Here is a 22,245-nt window from a genome sequence, read left to right as displayed (position 1 = left end):
CCCCTGGAATGCTGGATAATGTGATCTTTAAAAATAAATATGACCAAAATCCTCCCCCTCTCTCTCCCTTCCCTTCCCCCCTCTCCCCCCCCCATCCTGCCTATGTAAATATCACCACAAAAATATCTCAAGAACAGGTTTCCTGAAGGCCTGTTGTTGTGTGCTTGCAGGAGCTGTGTTTGGCTAGGGTTTGGTCTACAGGGCACACCGTGTGTGCTGTGTCCCTGCTTGCTATCCTGGAGTGCCTTAGGTGCGTTGAACATTAATAGATTTCTTTAAGTGCTCTGTGCAACTTTGAAAATTACCTGCAAGCTCCAACTGATCTTCCAGCTTTGAAAGTGAAGAATTACTTGAGGAATTCTTGTGGTTTCCTTGTCATTGAGTGAGAGCCCAGGCAGCTACTGTGGAGACAAACCTCCCCGAGGTTGCCTACAAAGGGCAGTGTTCCAGTGTGTTCTCTCTCCTCGAGTGTGCTTCAGCGCTCAGCACTTCCTGTTTATTCAAACATCTCTTTTACCACTCGGCAAACCCCCGCTTCACAGAAACAGCCAGAGCTCATCCACAGCAAGACGGAACTGCAAAGGCAGACAGTACAGACTCACCCCGTCAAACTCTTCATTTTCTCTGTAAGTGTGCCCAGGGCGGGCGGGGGGGGGGCATTTTCAATGGGCTAAATAAACTTTTAAGCTAGGATCTTTCTTTGGGCAGACATCCTGTAAAGGGGAAAATGAGATGCTTCAAGTTGTTTACTGTGTTTCCTTCCTCCTCCTCTCTCCATCTAAGCTTTATTTTCTTCTTCTTCCCTTTTTTTTTTCTTTCCACCATAGAGATCTGAGAGGACAGAATCCTGCTAACTCCTTGATAATTCTCTCTTGATTTCACATGTGGCTTTGGCTCTGATCAGGAAGAATCAGCCAGTGTTGCCAGACACTTCCACAGGCTGAATGTAGACCGTAACTTTCCCTCTGCGTGCTTGTATGTGCCGCCTGCTTCTTTTCTTCCTGTTATGTTATCTGAAGTTCTGAGAGAGTGTGGGGACGGTGCCTGTGACACTCTGCAGAGTTGTCCTCGGGGGTTGACATCATGACACCGTCATCATGGGCGAATCAGTCTTGATAATATTTGTACCAAGTTCATGCCAATAAAAGTCAGACTGCCGAAACACGCACGGTCATTATCTCATTCATATTACTATTGTTTAATCGGGGAAGGCTGCGAAGGGAGAGAGCTTCCAGCAATGGTTGTTAACTTTGATATCGGACCCTCTTCTGACCGTTTTCACTGTGGGTAGTTGGGGTGGTAGCAAGCTCTGGCACCGGGGCTGGCAGAGCCATGTTACTCTTGGGCTCTTCAGAAGTGACTTTCAAACACATGGTATGAGCTTTTTAAAAATGGTTCCACCTTTTCCTGCCCTGGTCCACCCTCTGGCCTATCTTCCCTCCCTCTCCACCTCTTCTACCCCTGTTCTTCTGCTTCACTATAATTGGCAAGCCAGGTGCTATTTTGTTTTGTTTTGTTTCAAAGCTATGTACTGATGAAGGAATAGACAGGAAGTAGAAAATTGGCTCTTTTGATCTTAAGAGAATTGCTATTATTCTGAACTTGATTAGTCCTCAGACTAAATATCCATAAACTCCAATGTTTTCAAAAGTATCTGTTAGGTTAGAGAAAGAAGTAGAATTTTTATACTTGTCCAGACCTTCTAATAGGAGAAACATCCATCCACACAAATAAACAAGTCTCGGTTTCTGTGTGTACTGCTGTGGCTGAGATGGCTGTTTTTAATGTCCAGAAGTTGTTCTGCTTTGCAGGGGGATTGGGGGGGGAGTGCTGTTTGTGACTGCCTTAAGGACAATTTGTTTAACAGTAGGAGTAATTGTGGGGACGATGGAAAGAGTGAGTGGGGCTATTTACTCAGATGTTAGAGTAGGTGTGGGGGCCGAGCAGCAGTTGTGGGAACCGTGGGTCGCTCGGCTTGCTATCTCAGCCTGCTTGATGACCATCAAATTTCCCAGCTCGATGATTTTGTTTTTTCTGGATGGCATGTTTGATTATTTATCAGAAGGGAAGGGAGGAGGTGAGGCAAATAAACATGTGACCAACGTCTGTTTTGTTTTCCACTCTGAGAGCCATGCCCTTTACCAGATACACAGAAAATAATAAATGCATTGTTTTAGGATAAAAGGAAATTATACATGTCCTTTTTTTTTTTTTTAAAGACAACTGAGTTAACCCTTTAGGCTCAAGAGCTTGTTCTTTTTCTCTCTCTTTCTCTCTTTCTCTCTCTCTCTTTCTTTCTTCCTTCCTTCCTTCCTTCCTTCCTCCCCTCCCTCCCTCCCTCCCTCCTTCATTTATTTATTTATTTATTTCCTTCTTTCTATCTTTATTTCTGTCTATCTTTTAAATTTTCTTCTGATACTTTTACCAGGCTTTGTAATAAGAATGAGTTTATTGCTGTGGATGGATAGTTTCTCAGGATTACTTGTTCAGTGGTTTGGAAGGTATAGATGCCTGCTTCAGCGCCTATCTATAGTGTGTTGTGGCTCACTTTAATAGGAATCCCAAGCCGGGCAGTGGTGGCGAACGCTTTTAATCCCAGCACTTGGGAGGCAGAGGCAGGCGGATTTCTGAGTTCAAGGCCAGCCTGGTCTATATAGTGAGTTCCAGGACAGCACGGGCTACACAGACAAACTCTGTCTCAAAAATTGAGAAAAAAAATAGGAATCCCATAGTGATAATGAATAGCTGTTACAAATGTGGCAAAGGCAAACATATTTATTTATTTATCAGGTATTTGCGTACTCTTTCTGGTACTGGGGATTGAACCCAGGGCCTCATGTACATTCTTCCTCCAGCTGTCATCATCCATGCTGCTTTGTGGGTTAGATCTCAACTCTGAGTGTCTGTGGCTAGTGAAGAATGGAGTTTAATGCCAGCCAAGCTTTGGCTCCTCCCTAAAGGCTGTCTGTCACATGCTGTGAAACAAAAGGTCTACTAGGGCCTCTGTGTCTGTCAAAAATTCCTTTTAGGGCTGGAAATAGTTGAGCACTTGCCTAGCATACGTAAGGCTCAGAGTAGAATCCCTAACACAGCCAAATGAAGTGTGTGTGTGTGTGTGTGTGTGTGAGAGAGAGAGAGTGAGAGAGAGAGAGAGAGAGAGAGATTATGCTATATATACTAGTCTCTGCAATCATATAATATTTTCCACAGTCTTAAAGATTGTTACATTCTTGCAAGCACTCCAGAGTCCAAGGGAAAGTCCCAAACCTAGATTTAATATAGATTTAAAACAAGCCAGCTTACATTTTTCTTTATTTCATTTTATTCTCTCAGTTTTCAAGTGGTGTTGGCCTGGTTACCTGTGGGCATTTTTTGGGCATAGGTATACCTGGCCCCTTCTGTAGAAAAGGAGGCAGGGTTCCCAAAGATCCACCCTCACTGAGACTTATCCTATAACAGGGATGTACATGATCTTAACCTGGTGACTGGCCCTGGCAGAGGCAGTTCTGTAAATCACAGCTGAAATCTGTGTGTTTGCCTATAATGTTTGGGAATGTGAACTGAAAATATGCACACAGAGGGATTCCCTCTTCATTGCCTATATAAGGGAAGAGTTCAGGACACAGCATGGCTTCCACTTGGCTGGCCTTGCCTTGAGCTGGTGAGTAGTGGGGAGCTCAGCTTCTGGGAGGGCAACAGTAGGAACCCGTAACCCATTTGCCTCCCCCCTTGTCATCGCGGGTACTCCACAAAGGTCGTTGGGTTGGATAATCATTCTTTGTAGTTGCACAGAGCCTTTTGTCTGTAGAAATCAAAGTGCCTGACTAATGTGAACTTGTTGATACTTGGAACACCCTTGGGACATCGGTAGGCTGAAGGTGATCCCACTTTTGAGGTGGGAAAAACGTCCTGTTGTTAAAATAGTTTACAGTTCCTGGGTGTGACTGTGTGATGCCCAGACTGGACCTGCCCATGGGTGACTGGGAGAGTAGAAGAAACATTTTTTTTTCCCCTTCAGACAGGCTACTTCTGACTACAGATCACCTCATGAGAAAGTGTTCTGGCCTGAAAAACCCTGGCCCACAAAGTATAACTAACTCCTGATGGGATGGGAATAGGCAATAAGACCAGGTCCTGCTAAATTCTCATCTGTTTATGGTCAGAGTTGAAATGCAATTTTTTATTTTTAGTATTCAGTATAGCTGAAAATCTTAAACTAAGAATGATACTGGAGACCTAACCAAGAGAAAAATCAAGTGGGTATGTCTGTGGAGAGACACAAGCCTGTTAGCTGTGCAAAAAGTTAGTTGCAATTTGCTATGTTTTTGTTTCTTTGTTGATGAAAGGTCTGAACCCCTTTCATTCATCCTGGATAGTCTGTGCCACAGTAACCTCCTTTCTGTGGCTCTCAAGCACAGAGTAAAAAACTTGCTTGAATGCCCTTGCTGCACTGAGGCCCAGATGAACAGAATTTTCAGTATTCACTCCATCGTTTTGGTAATTTATTTCTCAATGTTTGTTGGAACCTGGGAACACAAATTAGATCTGAAGATCTCTACATTTAAGAAGTAACTTTCAAAGGAGGTGTGTCTGGATTCCAGTTTGGCTCAGGAAGCTGTCTTTGCAGCAGGCCATCCAATGTTGACAGTATGTCCTGGACAGGTGGTGGTGACCCGCTTGAGTTTTATCATTTTTTTTTCTAGCTCAGTCACTTCTTTTCCTATGTTAATTATGACACCAGGTCTGTAATTTATTCCCATCCTTGCTGATAAAGAAGTTAAGACACAGGAAGGTTGACTCACTTGCCCAAGCTCACACAGCTAGCAGGTGGTAAAGCAGGGCTCCAGGTGTGGGCACAAGGAGTGGTTGTCACTTAGCCAGCCTGCAAGCTGTTTCTGTGGAGACATGCTAATGTTTTTAAAGAATAGGGTTGCCTGATTTTAGACTTATGAAGATTCTCTCAGGGTCAGTAATTCCCCCAAATTCCCAACGAATCATTATTTCTTCATGCTTGGATACTCAAGTTCAACCCTATGCTAAACTGTGGTTACTGGGAGTTCCAGAGATCACTGTCACTCCCTGAACATAACTGAGAGCACAACTACGTAGCAGACAAGCCGAGTTTAGTTTTTAATGTTCCTTTAGGTTTTATTTTAAGCAGTGTCCCACTGTGTCACCCAAAATCTGGCCCTAAGCCTAACCCTAAACCTCCTGTCTTGGACTTTGGGGTACTAAGGATGTTAGGTCTGTGCTACCGTAACAGATTATTTGTTTGTTTGTTTTGGTTTTCTGTTTTTATTCTTATTTTTAAATCATGTATATATGTAGGGGAGGAGAGTGGGTTGTGCACTCAGTTCAGTGCCTGAGGCCTGAGGCCTGAGGCCTGAGGCCTGAGGCCTGAGGCATCAGGTTCTGTGAAGCTGGAGTTACAGACAGTTGTAAGCCATCAATATGGGTGCTGGGAATCAAACTTGAGCCTTCTGCAATTAGAGTATGAGTTGTTAACTCCTGACCCATCTTGCCAGCCCTGACTGATTTGTTTTAATTTTTCTTTCAAAGAAAGTTTTCTTTTTAAATTCTTTGAGCAAAGCTCTGTGCCACAGCCTCCTACCCCCACCCCAAAATGTAGTTTTCTTTTGCTGCCTTCTATATCTGCTGTAAGGATAGAATCTTTTAAAAATAAGTTCACTGTGCAGCTGCTTTTGAGCTGGAGGGAGAGAGGGAAAGAGGGAGGAAGGGAAGAATGGAGGGAGAAGGAAGGGAAGGAGGGAAGGAAGAAAGAAAGGAGAAAGGAAAAGTTGCTTTTGAGAATACATACTTTAGTATACTTTCTTTTACATATTTTAAAAAGTTGTGTGTGTATGTGACTATGTATGTTGTATACTTGGGGGATGTGTGTATGTGTATGTATGTTCTACTTGTATGTATGTGTGTATGAGTATATATGTTGTACTTAGGTGTTATGTTGTATTCTTGGTGTGTGTGTCTGTGTGTGTCTGTGTGTTTGTGTGTGTGTGTATGTGTATGTTGTACTCTTGGTGAGGGTGTGCCCATGGGTGTGTAGAGGCCAGAGATGAATGTTAAGTATCATATTTGATCACTCCAGTTTTTGGAGTCAGGGTTTCTCACTAAACCTAGAGCTCACCCATCGTCTGTTACAACTGAACCAAAGACCTAGGACATCTTCCTATCTCTCTTTCTCAACCCCTGCCCCAACCATTTGAGTTATAGACACCTTTCACCTGCGTGCCCTTTGTGTAGGTTCTGGAGATCCAAGCTTGAGTCCTTGTTTGCATGGAACATACTTTATTGACTGAGCCATCTCCTCAGCCATGTCAGTATACTCTAAATGTGCCTTGATTTTTCTTAAAGACACTGTCATACCTCTCAAGTAGTTCCATCTGCATGTGAGTGGAAGAAAGCCACATCCATGCATTACAGGGTATAGAGCACTCCCTATGGTGCTATTCTTATGGGACTATGAAGGGATTCTCTCTAGCCATGTGATCTTGACCACAAGATGTAAAGCAGTTTAAAACCAACCTAGACGCAGACTTGGCACTCAGAAAGCAGATGAATAACTGATCCCTTTAATTCTCCACCAGGTTTCCCTGACAGTGCAGTCACTTTCTCTGCTGGCACTCACTCCTAGGTCATCAAATTGGTTTTCCAAAGGCATATTTGCTTTTTATTTGGCATATAGATTCTTATGTGTATGCACAGTGCTAATAGTGTCTATTCATTATGTGATCAACATCCACCAGATCCTGGGCTGAGGCCTTTACATATTACATCAGATGACCTTTCCAGTTTCGTCACTTTCTGTCCTGTCAACTGTTAACTGCATATAGTGATAGCTCTTGGCACAATGAGAATTAAATGTGGTGGTGAGTCTTCACTGCTTCATGCTTGTCTGGTGAAAACACTCAGCCCTTGCACAGCTGTGGTCGGAGTGATTTTTGTTGCACATGGAATAAGATCTACAAAGTCCCAGCTGGCCGTGGAGTGGCCATGCCGCTCCGGGTGACCTCGAACAAGAGCTCCTGTGTACTCCATTACTGAGATTCCAGTCTCATGTCACCATGCCTGGTCTAGGTAGTACTGAGAATCAAACTTTGGGCTTTAAGCCAGCTAGGTGTGAACTGTATCAACTGAGCTACCTCCCCTGAGCCTTTGAAATCAGCTTCTTTATCTTCAGTGACCAAGGCTCAGAGCAATTTGAAGAATGTAGATATTTAATAATCCCTACCTCCACCACTGTGTATGTTCATCTGTATATGTCTATATATGTATATGTGTATTTTTACATATAATTATAATGTTGTGTGAGAATATACAGTGAATTCAAAATGAGGGCTGGGACAGACATGGTGGCACATAGTTTTCATCCCAGCACTGGAGAGGCAGAGGCAAGCATGTCTCTGATTTTGAAACCCCCAACCCCTTCTATATAATGAATTCCAGGCTAGCCAAAATAAAATAAACACTAATTAATTGAGTAAGAAGAAGATGACTGGGTTGGGGTAAAGGCTTACTATATAAACTGCTTGCAAGCCGTACAAGACATACAAGCAACAGGACCCAAGCTCATGTCCTAAAACCCACGTAAAGTCCAATGCAGTAGCCAGCATTTGTAATTCCAGAGCTGTTATGTCAAGATGGGAGGCAAAGCTAAGAGAGTCTCAGCAAGTTCAAGGGCCAAGTAACCAGGCAATACTCAGTAAAAAACAACAAAGTCCCTATCTCAAGGTACAAGACATAGCTGAAACCTGAGGGTATTCACTCACCTCCATGCATATTCTGAGCTATTCATGTCCCCAGACTCATTCACATGAATGGAAAAGAGAGGGAGAGACAGACAGAAAGCCAGAGACAGACAGACAGACAGACAGACAGACAGACAGACAGACAGACACACACACACACACACACACACAAAACTGAGAGCAGTCAGTGTTGCTCTTATATACACATATGTTTAAGGATGCGAGCTTGGAATTGGATAACCTATCAGGGGCTCCTCATACAAAGCTATTCTCCCTATCTCAGCTGCCACCGATTGCCTGTCTCTCTTCATCTTGGGGTAGAACTTGTAGAATTCCTCCCATCCACACTGGCCTACCAGGTAGTGCTGTCACTAGGCAGGTTTGTTGAGATTTCATGGGTGCAGCATCTCTGCCGTCATGTCAAGAAGATGCATCTTGGTTATAGTGCATCTTGGTTCCTGGTTCTTAGAATCTTCCCACCCCATTCTTAGATGTTCCCTTGAGCCTTCCACATGGGACTTGCATTGTAGATATGCCAGTTGGAGCTAGGCATTCCACGGTTACTTCTTTACGTTTGACTATTGTGGATCTCTGTAATATTCCCCGTGTCCTGAAAGAAGCTTCATTGATGAAGGTTGAGAGATATGATTACCTGGCTTTTGCAATTACTTTTCAAAAGAAAATCTTTTTAACTTAGTTAAACCAAAATACAGACAGCTTGGGCTGGAGAGATGGCTCAGTGGTTGAGAGCCCTGACTGCTCTTCCAGAGGTCCTGAGTTCAATTCCCAGCAACCACATGGTGACTCACAACTATCTGTAATGAGATCTGATGCCCTCTTCTGGTGTGTCTGAAGAGATTGACAGTATACTCACATACATAAAATAAATTAATAAATATTAAAAAAATACAGACAGCTTGTCCCACTGTTGGTTTGAAGAAGACCTGGGGACCAAGAGACAAGGTGACTGAATCCGTGTCCTTAGAGTAAATTGGTGGCACAAGATGGCCAGAGAGGCAAGAACAGAGGGAGAGAGTGATGGGTGTTCCCCGGCTTTTGAGTCTCTGTTTCATGAAGTAGGAGAATCCAGGCTGCTGCTTGGGATCAGAGCAGTGTTGGTCTCCTGGGTATGAGAAGGTCATCAAACTCTGCCATTTGGAACTGGCTTGCAAGCAAGGGAAGGTAGTATGGAGATGGGTGTCTGGTGACCTGGGAAAGAAAACAGGAAGGGTGGGTAGGCCTGGCAATGTGGCCATCACTCTTGAGCATCCTGAGAATGAAGAGATTGGTTAAAAAAAATAGCAGGGCTGGAGAGATGGCTCAGTGATTAAGAGCCCTGGCTGCTCTTCCAGAGGTCCTGAGTTCAATTCCCAGCAACCACATGGTGGCTCACAACCATGGGAGCGATCTGAAGCACTCGTCTGTTGTATCTGAAGACAGCTGCAGTGTACGCATATAAATAAAAATAAATAAATCTTTAAAAAAAAATAGCAGATCCTTTTCTGTGGGGAGAAGAAGGGCTAAGAAGTTCAAAGTATGGCGGCCATCCCTGTCCTGAACACAGAAGGTCTGAAAACCAAGGCCTTTCCAATGTTTTTGGTTTCCTAAGACCTCAAATCCATGTGCCAGGACTCCTGGTCACCACTGTCTTCCTGCTAATCAGTGAACTTGGTGCAAGGTGAATATCTAGTTCTTTGGAAACAAGGTTTGTTTGTTTTTGTTTTTCTGCCCTGCCACTCAGCACATTTGCAACCTTGAGCAAGTCACATTCTTTGCTTTTCCACTTTGAATCAAGAATTATAAAACGTTCCCCACCTCCCTGAGAGTGGCAGAGAACAGTAGATAAAGCAGCAGAGAGAAAGGAACAACAGAGTGGCTGGGCTGTGGGCCCGGTCAGGGGCTGTTTTATTTCAACTACGCTTCGTGTGTGGGGCCTCCGGGCCCTATTTCTCTTCATTTTCAGGGCCTGTCTTGTTTGTGTCTGTGGTGCTGCTGCGAGTAGAACTCACAGCCCTTTTGAGGCCAGTGCACAATCACTCAGCTGCACCCTCAGCCCCTTAAAGTGTTACCCATATAGAGTCACTACTGCTTTCTTTATTTGTTGGGGGTTTGGGGGGAGTTCAAGACAGTGGTTCCCTGTATAGCCCAGGTTATCCTGGAACAATCTCAGTAGACCTGGCTGGCCTTGAATTTAGGGATTAACCAGTCTTTCTCTCCAGAGTCCTGGGACCAAAGGCATGTGCTACCCCCCACCCCCAACCCCTCACCCCTCACAAACACCTCTGCTGCTTTTAATACTGCATTAGGAAGTACAGGAGACAGGAGAGCACTGGAGAGCTCTCCTCTCCCTTTAATACTTCATCCTTGGTCTTGTGGGGGCAGCTCTTCTCATTGTTGGTTGTTTTCTTCATTAGTTTTCCTTTTCATTCCTTTTTTAAAAAATAATTTATTTATTTTTGTTTTATGTACATTGCTGTTTTGCCTCCAAGTATGTCTATGTGAGAGTGTCAGATCCCCTAGAACTAGAGTCATAGACAGTTGTGAGCTGCCATATTAGAGCTGGGAATTGGACCTGAGTCCTCTGGAAGAGCAGCCAGTGCTCTTAACTGCTAAGCTATCTCTCCAGCCCCGTTTGTTTTCTATATACAATAGAGGGCTAATATCCAAAATATAAAAAGGACTCAAGAAACAAGATATGAAGAAAACAAATAGTACACTTTAAAATGGGGTACAGATCTAAACAGATTTCTCAGTTTTTCACCTTTGCCTCCTCCTCCTCCTCAATTCAGATTTTAGGCAAGAAAAAGAAGGCCTATGTGAAGCAAAGCCTTCATAGGTGTTAGCTGCATATCCCGGGTGTGTGAAAGAAAAGAATTGCTTTTGCGTGTGCTCTCTCTCTTTCCCCTCTCTTCTCTCCTCTCTTTTTCTCTCCTTTCTCTCTGTCTCTTCCTAATCTCTCTGTTTTCCTCTTCTCTTTTTTCTCTCTCCTTTCTTTCTCTCTCCTTTCTGTCTCTCCTCACTCTTTTTCCCCTAGATTCTCTCACTTCTCTCTTTTCCTCCTTTCTCTTCTTTCTCCCTCATCTCTTTTTCCTCACTTCCTCTCTATATACAGGAACTCTGTGTTTCTGGTCAAATTATGGAAAATCCACTATGCATTCAAGCACACTTTAGTAAGACTCTTCGTCAAGTGTCCACATTAACAGATCTGAATCTGAGGCCCCAGAAGATGTGAATCTTTATTAGTCATAATGAGTGGCTGGGACACAACCTCATAAAAAGCACTTGTAGAATACAGGGGGTTAATATCATGAGTTATAGATCCCTTGATTGATTTATCCTCACATCTGACCCCTGTATTTTCTGCCTTAAGCACAGAGGAGGGGCTGTACCATTTATTCAGTCTGGACTTTAACAAGGGGAAAGGAGGGACTGATGCAACATCCAAGTTCAGTCTATTTACTTATTTTATATATCTCTTCACTGTGTGTGTATGAGTGGTGTATACACGGGGGCTCAAGCTTTTCCATGTGTAAGGTCAGATGATGCCAGGTGTCGTTTTTCTTCTGGGGCTCTCCATATTCTATTTATTACTAATTTTATGTTTTGGCATTTTGTCTGCATATGTCTGTGTACCACATATATGAATGAGTTACAGTTATTAATCAACATGTGGGTACTGGTAATTGAATCTGGGTCCGCTGTAAGTGCAGTCAGTCAGTACTCTCAGCCACTAAACCATCTCTCCAGGCCCCATGCTATGTCTTGAGACAGGGTCTCTAATTGAACCTGGAGCTTGCTGGTTTGGCTGGGCTAGCTTGGCTGGTGAATTCCAGGGATCCTTCCTGTTCCCAGTGTCTAGATTTCAGACTTGAGCCCCTGTATCTGGCTTTTGTGTTAATACTTGAGATCTGGCCTCAGGTCTTCATGCCTGCCTACGGAACCATCCATTCACTGCTCTAATCCCCAAGCTCACATTTTAGATAGTTTGAATCTTGTATTTTACCCTAGTGATCTTCACCTTGCCTGGTCAGTAGCCCCCAGGCTGTGATCTTGTCCAACTCCCAAGAGTTCAGCAAGCTGGGACTTGGGCAATGCTTAAGTGGAATCTCTCCAAAGACAACTCAGGTGCAGGAGCTGTGGCGCGGGTGACTCAGAGTCTGGCACTGTCTCCAGTAAAGAACAGCCAGCCAGTACTCCATCCAACAAGGTGGTTATAGGTTCCTGTGTTCACAGGAGTAGGAGGAGGATAGGCTGGAGTTTTCCTTCTTTCTTGCTGTCTCTCTTAAGAGACTTCAAACAGGCTTCCTGAATGTTTATAGCCATTAAACTTATTTCACTCAATTTTGCAAGAAGATCATAGATTTTATTTTATTTTTTTTAAGTCTCATGAAAATCCTTATTCTTTGGCGGGAAGTATCTTCTGTGTGCCTTCCAAATAAAAAAGCATTAGTCATAATAGCTGGTGAATACAGGATATGCTGACCCCTGTGGCTCCCTAGGTCTTCATTGGGGTGTGGCTTGTAGCAGAACCTTCCTCCTGTCTGGCCTTCTGCTCTCTCTCCAGGTGTCTGCAGTTGGGGTATCAGTGGCATTTGAGTTCCCAGCATTAATGACAACAAATTGGGGCTTGCTGCAACAACAGCATAGGATATGTCTCTCTTTTTTTTCTTCTTTCTTCAAAACAAAATAAAGTAAGGCACAAATATCACTTGCTTTCTTCTATCCTAATACAATCCAGTCTAAGGAGTAACCGACAAAGGACAAAGTGCCTGCCTGTTCTGCTCCTGGATTCAGAAAATTTGTTAAAGTCTGCAGTGAGGGCTGTAATAATAATAACAACAACAACAATAATATAAGGGGAAGTGTGTACTCAGTAATTGTCACTGCAGCACCAACTACTATGTGTGTAGCTTAATTAATATGAAATGAAGTGAGTACAGATCTGTGTGGCCAGAATCGAAAAGCGTAGTGTTGAAGTGCTGGGCGGGGTGGCGTGAACAAGGGATTTAAGTACCTGGGATGCTCCCTCATCTCTTCACCCCTTGACCTGGGAACTATCTTCCATATGTAGGATACTTCTTAAACTTTCAGTGTTGAGACAGAATCTTATTGTGTTACCCTGGCTTCCCTGGAACTCAGAGAGATCTGCTTGCTTCTTCCTCCCTAAGACTGGGACTAAAGGCCTACGCTACCCTTCCCAGTCCTTTCCTGATTGTAACTGATGTTACTGAGATGGATCTGTGTCCTCATTTCTCACCATGTCTGTCTTTCTAGTCTCTCTTCGTCTTCTTTGCAAAGGCTCTGGGCCATTTTAGGAAACCCGCACAGGATGCCCTGCCTAATGATTTACTGTGGAACCATGTGCTGAAACCTTAGGATACCAGCCCAGCTGTCAGGACTCCGAGGAAGAGGATGCTGGGAGAATCTTTGGTTTCTAAATATCGAGGTCCATGTGGAGTGTGCCAGTTAATCTGTGGCTGCACTCTGTCCCAGATCCTTCAGATATGTGAGTCTACTGGGTTGACAACAAGTAGCTGTTTAGAGTCCATATCTCTGCTTGAGTATTGTAGAGTCTACTCCGAATAAGATTTGAGAGGGTCCCGAAAGACTCTCTGGTACATGACTTTTACCCGTCCAGACTTATGGAGAGTGCGTTTTGTTTGTGTGTGTGTTTTCCTGTGGAAGGATACAGGGGTGGTAGAGAGATGGATTTCCCCACAGGCTGTCTGCAGAGCACTGTCCAGCTCTGACAGCTGGTGAGCACTAGTCTTGAAGGTGGCACTTGTCGATTATACCTAAAACCAGTAGATTGAAACAGGTGGGAAAAGACTTTCTAGGGAGGACTGATGGTGAATAGAGGGTTAAAAGTTGAAGTGTGGTATAAGCAAGATGCCTTTCCTTCCACAGTTCCCATTTCTTTTAAAATTGTGCATGATGGCTTGTCTACATGTATGTGTGTGCACACCACATGTGTGCCTGGTGCCCATAATGGTCAGAAGAAGACATTGAATCCCTTGGAACTGGAGTTACAGATGAATGTAAACCACTGTGTGGGGCTGGGATTCAAACTCTGTTCCATTGGAAGAGCAGCCAGTGTTCTTAATCACTGAGCCATCCCACTCCGGAGTGTGCAGTGACTGTTTAGTAGCCTATGAAATTATCTGAGAAACAGGTTTTGTCTTCAGGGCTACAGAGAGTCCAGAGAGAAATTAGAGGAAAGGTGAACCACTCTGACCTACTTTCAAAGCTACATGAGGAAAAGTCTTAGCTTGGATTACAAACCTACACAAGTTAACAAGGTCTGATTCCACTCTGAGCGATTGTAAATTACCTGATGGAAAACTCACAAACTCAGCTGTTTGCCTCAAATTTTTGACAGTTTCGGCGTTTGAAGCATGTGGATGTGTTTCTCCTCATGTCCCCGTTCTTTTTGAGAAACAGAAGTGATTTTGAGTTCCAGATCAGGTAACTCACAAGGCCCTCATGAATTCCAGATTTAAATTATCTTGGAGAAAGGACAGATGTTTAGAAAACTTTCCTCAAGCCCAAAACAAAACAACCAAGAAAAAACCAGCAACCTAAAATAAGGATAAACAGAGAACAGACCAGAGGAGGGGTTGCTGACTCCCCTCCCATAAAGGAAGAGGCTATGTAGGAAGTTACTAAAAATTTGAATTCAAAATCATGATCACAGGTGGCAACACATTCATCTTTTGACTTTCTATTACTCCTTTAAATGAGTAAAATATCTGCCTGTTTTATGAACCCAACAGACTCAGACAATGGACAAAATTTGGGCTACAGGCTAAAAATTTACGCTAGTGACCCCAAACTTTCCAGATAGTTTTTTTTGGAGGAACTCCTTGTGTCAGCCTCATCAGAGACCCCTCGATAAAGGTGTTACACGAAGTCTCTACTAAAGGTTTATTTTCTTTTTTTCCAGCTTGCTGTACGCATGTGTGTGTGCTTGCAAGGACTATGTTTTATGTAAACATGTTAGTAGTTTCTTAAAAGTGGTAAACATGTTTTTAAGTACAGGCTACCTTGATAAACATGCTAAACTAGGATTACCTCGCCATTCATCTAAGCACCTGCCATGAACCTGAGACACAAATAGCTCAAACTCAAACGTGGTAAACATGCTGAAGTAAAACATCATTTGTATGAAGCAGATGGCACTCAGCTACTTAGAAAGTGAAGGCATTGTTGAGCATGGGACCATCTTGAATCCAGAGAAGCAAGACATACTGCAAATGCCCAGGTTCCTGGTTACTATGGAAATATAGCCTGGCAAAGTAGCAACCCATCCCATAGTTTAGTTTGCAGGCTCTGTGTAGACATTCATAGATGGCCCTGAACCTTGATATCTCTGATCCCTTTTGCAGATAGGGCCTTAGAGGAGAGTCAAAGGAAAAGGGCACCTGGGCAGTCTGTCTAGGTGAAGGTTTTGCACGTGTACACTCCCTTTCTGTAAGTTCACAGGGCTCTTTCTAAGTGCTGGCTTTATCAGCTGCTTCTGCTGGGTGACACCCTCCAGCTGAGTCTTTATTGTAACCTGATCTCAGTGCTCAAATAAGCACAGAGTCATCCAGTGCCAGGCAATTGTCACATCTTTTATAAAGGAAGTGTTGATTCCACCCAGCCCAGGAAGAGCCACCAAGAGTAAAAGGTCTCCAGAGATGGAGTTAGGCCTTTTAAGTTATTTACATTAGTGCTTGCCCTGGAACATGAGCCAGAGGCACTGTGTGCTGTAAAGAGGAGTTCTTTGATTTATTCATGTCCGTGCACATAAATGCCCTCACCTCTTCTTCTCTTCCTCTTCCTCTTCCTGTGCTCTCCATCCCTCTATGTCCACAACTCACATCCCCACACTTAGTTTATTTTCAGTGTGTCTAGTTTTATCTTCCAACAGCACATGAAAAAAACCTTTTTTTCCCAGTTATCTCTGAGACAGGAAAGTAAGAGCTGTCCTTTCTCATTCTCTGTGGTTCTAGAATAAAGATCATCTCCTGGGCTGACCTACTGGAACCTGAGTTAAAGGATGTTAAAGTATGCTTATGTGAATCGTGGGTCAGAATGGCTGTTAAGTGTGTGTGAAATTCATATCATCAATACAAGTCTGTGGGACAGTCTTTCCAAATCTTCCTCAGATCAACCATGAACAAACACAATCCCCCTGTCTTCCTCACCTCCTCAGTCCTGTTACTACAGGTGTGTACTGTCGAACCCCGTGGAACCAAATATCTTTAGAATCGAGATCCCTTTTGTGTGTGACAACTTAAACTCTAGATTGCACAGATTTAGATAATATGGAATTTCTGAAAACATCGCTTAGCGGCTGATTTCAAATGACACATTCAAATCACTCAGGTCTTAAAATTTTTGTTGCAACCCATGGTGGTTTTTAGTGTATTTTTTGAATGTGACATTTGCCCCCACCTTTGCCAGCATATTCACAAGGCAAGAGAATGATCATGGGATGTTTGTAACAGTTTTACACTCAAATGATTTCCTCTCTGTACCAGTGTTCTCGCCATCTGAAATATTTAAAATTCCTTTACTTATTTTTATTCATTTGAAGACTGAACCCCAAAGCCATTTCATACAGCGCCATCTCTTGTCATTCTGTCTTCAGTAGGTCTAATGACATTCTCTTGTGGACACACCTGTTTGGCAGCCCTTCTGTGTGTCCGTCTTCCCTTCTCTTTTGTAGTGAGGCTCCCTGTGAAATATGGGGGAAAGCTGGGGGTCATCACATGAGCAGATAAGTTCAGATACCCTATGTTGGGTCTAAAAAAAGACATCACAGGCTTGGCAACGTGGCTCAGTGGGTACTAGCCCTGGATGGCTACACAGGCCTTACCAGTTGAGTTGAATCTCTAGAACGCACATAAATATGGAAGGAGAGAACTGACTTTATAAAATGTCCTGACGCCCACAGTGGGTACCCCACAGCCATCATGCATACACATGATGATGATGATGATGATGATGATGATGATAAAAGACATCAACTATATAAATCACCTTTTCCTCCACTTGAAACTGTCAGAGTAAGCCTGAGGATTCCTACAGTTTTACTCTGAAGTGCACACAGTTGTGAGAATCGTTACGTGTGTATGTGTGTGTGTGTGTGTGTGTGTGTGTGTGTGTGTGTGTGTGCTATTTCATAGACACGTAATATTTTCCCTTTGCTGGGGATAGCTTGTATTGGTTCTAGAGACTTCAGTGTTTTCAAAGCCCCAAATCCTGATCCCTTAGTATTTTGTGAATCCAGGGAAATTGTAGGGTTGTGGTTTTGTTTGCCTAGGTACTGCAGGTAGGTAGCAATGCCCCCCCCCCCCATGTATTTCTCTGCCACAGCTTTTACTGTCTGGTACTGTCCTGCTGGCTGCCTGCACCTCACAGCTGGAGCCTCCTTTTGGGATTAGCCTTTACCCTGGAGATTCTGTCGGAAGGCTTGTGATGTAGAATAGTTTCCTGTCCTGCATGAAAAGCCTTGGGAGCTTTATGTGAAAGAACTGAGGGAGTGGGGATAGTAGGAGAGGCATTTGCTCCTGCGGGAACCTTGCACAGGGGACTATTTTTCTTATATGATATAAATGAAATCTTCACGCTGCCCACTTTTCCACCCACGCATGTACTGAGCGTCTCCAAGGAGACAAGGAAACCCAGAGTCCAGTGATGGTGAATCCTCCACCAAGACAGCAGGGTAGAGTCTCAGGCAACTCTCCCAGGCGACTTGCCTTCCAGCTGCCCCTCTCAGACAGCCTCCCTTTCAAGCAGGCTTTCTCAAATGTGTCTGTCTCTTTCCAGGGAAAGGAGCCTGGGTGCTCCTTATGCAGGGATCCTGGGGTGAGTTCAGTAGCAGGTGGCCAACCCGGAAGGGGAGAGTAGATGCAGGCAGTGGTGGCAGAGGCAGGCTCCACTTGTGAGGACAAGATTGTTCCTTTGTCTCCTGTCCTTTAGTGCTTCTGTTTGTGTGTGCTCCTCTGTGCCTCTTAGCCACAGAGGCCTAAGTCATAAGAAGTGTCCTAAAAGTTCTTTGTACAGCAGTCCTTTACAGCTCTATTGAGGGAGCTTGTCTTAGAAGTCAGGAATCCCTCCACTGTCCCTCATGTCTGTTTTCCTGCATATAGAACATGGCAGCCCCGGGCTTCCGGCTTAGCATTGTAACTGTACTCTCATACCTGCACACTTTACTACCCAAGTGACCTGGTTGTCCTTCTCTGAGGAAGCTGGTACCATGGCAGTCAGTCTTTTATGTCACATTCCAGTGTCAGATTTTGATTGAAGCATTGATCACATCTGTATTGCCTCTTCCCTGAGGTACAAATAGTATTAGTGGCACATTAAAAAAAATATATGGATATGATGTATATGTACATGTATATGTACGCATGTGGCTTGGTAGTTAAGAGCACTGTCTGCTGTCCCAGGGAACCCTAGTTCAGTTCCCAGGACCTCCCTTGTACAGATCACAGTCTAATGGAACTCCAACTCCAAGGGGACTGACATCCTCTTTGGCCTCCAGGTGCCTTTTCATACATGGTACACATTTGTGTCTTCTCTCTCTCTCTCTCTCTCTCTCTCTCTCCCTCCCTCCCTCCCTCCCTCCCTCCCTCCCTCCCTCCCTCCCTCCCCATACACACAAACTAAACGTATTTAATCTTTAGAATTTTTATGACATGCAATGATTTTCCTTTTATGTAAGTGCATCATTTCATAAGCATCCTTTCTGATCTTCCACGTATGTGCACTCGCCTCCCATTGGAGTAGATCCAAGCAGTCTGACTTTCCATGTGATGTTCTGGCATAGGACCTGCACACCTCGGTTTCCTATGGCTGCTCGTCCTCTCATCTTCACAGAGCTGTGTGGCCTGTGGTAATTCTTATATTTAGTTTTATGACGGTGAATATCTCAATACTGGAAGTATCTGTGTTGTTAAGACTTCTTTCTTCACTTGAACTTAGAAAACAGGGTGGAGGCACCCAGTTGTATGTTCAATCTTTGGAGGTCTCCTTTGTATTTCTTTTGTCTTATTGCCAATTCATACCACTTCTGTAACTGCGATTTTGGAGGCAAACCTCATCACTTCAAAAAGCTTGCAAAGACTTATTTAGACTAACCTGCTTGGTTCCTGGGTTCATAGTGAAAACTTTGAGATGACCCCAGACTACTTTTGCTAAGCTCTCCTTTTATTTTATCTCTGTCTGCTGGTCTAGGTAAGTTAGCTCAGGCTGGACTCAACCTCTGAGGATGACCTTAAATTTCTGAGATTCTTTGGAGATTCCATAACCAAAAGTTTTAACATTTAGAAGAAGAACATCTATTGTAATCAGTGTGCCACAAACAGCCACATACACTCCCATACCCACATATACATACACACACATACACATACATTCATACACTTATACACACACATACACACAGACTCACATCCACACACAGATATGCACACACAGACACAAATACACACAGACACATATACTCACAGACACAAACACTTAGGCACACATATACTCATTCACATATACACAGACACACACATACACAGATACGCCTATACACACGTATACTCACACACATACATATATATACAGATACACACTCACAGACGCACACATTCACACACACATGTACTCACACACATACATATATACAAGCAGCTAAGGATCACCTTGACCTTCTGACTCTCAGGCTTCCAGTTCCCAAGTGCTAGGATTACAGTATGTGCCACCATGCCTGTTTCGTGTGGTACTAGAAGTTGGACCCAGGGCTTTATGCATGCTAGGAAAGCCCTTGTCCCTTGAGCCATATCTTAGCCAGTAGGTTTTCCTCTTGTCTTCCAGTGAGATCATTCTATATATGATTCATCTGCTCTAAGCTTCTGTGGGAATAGCTGTTACTAGGGTGGCTCATGTTCCTGTGGTCCACTGCCTAGCTCTGTCTCTTTATTTGGATGGAGGTATGGTGAAAATACAGAAAACTTGATTTTCTGAATTTCCCCAAGAAGAATCCAGCAGGACATGGTATGTCCAGTAAGAGCCCTTCCTTGTCCCCTAAGCTTTAAATTTCTCTCATCCCTCCTGCCTCCTCTCTGATATCTGTCTACACAGTGCCAGCCATCCATACTTACAGATGTCATGGCAGCTGTTTAGTGAGGAAGAAGTGTCTACTTATGTAAAATACTATGTCTGAGGAGTCATGGATGAGTTCACTGAATCAAAGCAAATGTAAACATATTCTGGAGAGTTTTCTTTGTAGATGGTGAAGATTTGCTTGCCATTTCTTTTGCCTAGAAATGAGAAAGGTGAAGGTCATCTCTGAAAGGATTTTCCTGAGATCCACTTCGTGAGGGGAGTCTCTAGGCCTGTGTGATAATGAAGACTTTCCCTTCATTTTTTCTTATAGGCCCTGCAGGTGGCAAGGCAGCTCCTCCTTCAACAGCAGCAGCAGCAGCAACAGCAGCAGCAGCAACAGCAGCAGCAGCAGCAGCAGCAACAGCAGCAGCAGCAGCAGCAGCAACAACAACAGCAGCAGCAGCAACAACAGCAGCAGCAGCAGCAGCAGCAACAGCAAGTTAGTGGATTAAAGTCTCCCAAGAGGAATGACAAGCAACCAGCAGCTCTTCAGGTAGCAATTCTTTTTCAAAAAATTCCTGTCATACCCTTTCATGGCTGAGAAGCCTTGCAGGGGTGGATTATCGTGACCATTGCAAACCATTTAAGAAAACTTGTGTAAAATGTGAGTGTGTTCTAGTTTATGAGATGACTATGATATCATGAGAAAAATCTCTTTGACCAGAAGCTTTTTTTTTTTTTTTCTGTATACCTAAAGTTTTAATACTGGGAGGAAGCTAGCATGCTAGGGGGGATCATGTATGAATCACACAGCACTGATCATATTCCTCCACCTGACGTCACCACTGCACCTTTCCAGGCCCATGTAACTATTTTCCTACCTTCAAGTTGACTCTTTTTAGTTTCCACAAATGTAAGAGAGCAGACAGTACTTGCCTCTCTAGGTCTTGCTAGTTTCCTTTACTAATATGCCCTCTGACTCCAACCATTTTGCCGCAAATGACAGAAAGCTGTTTTGTCTGTTCTTCTTTGTGGGTGAGACGACTCCATTGCTGTTAATCCACTCATGATAGGCATGTAGGCCAGTTCCATGTCTTAGCTATCTGAATAGTTCCACAGCGAGCAAAAGTGTCAGTATGCCAATATGTTATTTATTTTCTGGTGCTGTGATGAAACACCATGACCAAGGCAGCTTTGGGATGAGTAAGTTTATTTAGGCTTACTATCCAGAGGAATGAGAGTACATCTTGGCTGAGAGGCACAGCAGCAAGTGTCAGACTTGGCAGCTGGAAGCTGAGAGCTCGCATCTTCAAACCTGAGTAGGAAGCAGAGAGTGATCTGGCGTGGTATAAGGCTTTCGATCTCCAAGCCAGACCCCGGTGATTCCTCCAGCAAGGCTGACCTCATAAACCTCCACAAACAGCGCCACCGACTGGGGACCAAGTATTCAAATGCCTCAGACTGTGGAGGACATTTCTCGTTCAAACCAGCACAACTGATTTTATTTCCTTTGGACGTACACCCAGGAGTGCTCTAGCTAAATCAAATGATAGTTCTGTTTTTCGGGGTTTTTTTTGAGGATTCTCGTGCTATTTGAGGGTCCATCATCATACTTTTTATAATAGCTAGATTAATTGACTTCGCCATTGACGACACATAAAGTTTCTTATTCTGGAGACATATTTTATTCATAACCAGGGAACAGGGGTGCAGAGATATTTTTAACACCTCATAGCCTTTGGACCAAGGGAGCTGTTCACCATTCCACAGTGTCGAACGTGTCCTCTAGAAGGAAGTGCTGCTCAGAAGCTCCAGATGTTTGCAGTGTCAAGAGCTTCTGTTTGGCTCCAGGAGGGTGTAGTGCTTCTGCTGTTACACCCAGTAATGAGTATGGTAGAGCATATGCCCTCCTTCAGTACGTGCCTGCGGAGTGTTTTTGAGTCATTAATTGAAAATGGGGAACAATTGAAAATGGGGAATAGTTGAAAATGGGGAAGCTTGTTTCAAAAACATCTCACGTCTGGCACATCGAGGCCGAAGGGGTTAATAGAGTTAAGGAGAAGTAAGTTCATAAAATCTAATTTGGGTTTGAGTCTTGGAATAGAAAATTGTGGTATGCCGGGCGGTGGTGGCGCACGCCTTTAATCCCAGCACTTGGGAGGCAGAGGCAGGTGGATCTCTGAGTTCGAGAGTTCGAGGCTAGCCTGGTCTACAGAGTGAGTTCCAGGACAGCCAGGGCTCCACAGAGAAACCCTGTCTCGAAAAAACCAAAAAAAAAAAAAAAAAAATTGTGGTATAAAATTAAAAAAAATAAAAGTCAAGGCAGGGTATTTAGGGCCGCATTTAAGGTAGAAGGTAGGTATTAGGTGCCTCACTCCCCATTGGAGGCCAA

The 22,245-nt window shown here is 43.8% G+C and overlaps 1 protein-coding gene across 3 annotated transcripts in view; it reads left to right on the top strand.

Moving 5' to 3' along the window:
- The first annotated feature begins 413 nt into the window (after positions 1–413).
- Positions 414–22,245, top strand: part of Foxp1 (forkhead box P1) — a 171,722-nt gene continuing 149,890 nt past the window's right edge. The window contains exons 1-2 of one of the 3 annotated variants that reach the window (XM_028773061.1): positions 414–626; positions 20,185–20,406. The gene's annotated coding sequence lies outside the window, so the exon portion shown is untranslated. The remainder of the gene's footprint in view (positions 627–20,184; positions 20,407–22,245) is intronic. The other 2 variants (XM_028773063.1, XM_028773062.1) reach the window with 2 other exon arrangements.

The sequence above is a fragment of the Grammomys surdaster genome, unplaced genomic scaffold (assembly GCF_004785775.1).
Source record: "Grammomys surdaster isolate TR1022 unplaced genomic scaffold, NIH_TR_1.0 220, whole genome shotgun sequence".
Classification (NCBI taxonomy): domain Eukaryota; kingdom Metazoa; phylum Chordata; class Mammalia; order Rodentia; family Muridae; genus Grammomys; species Grammomys surdaster.
This window is presented reverse-complemented; position numbering and strand designations above follow the sequence as displayed.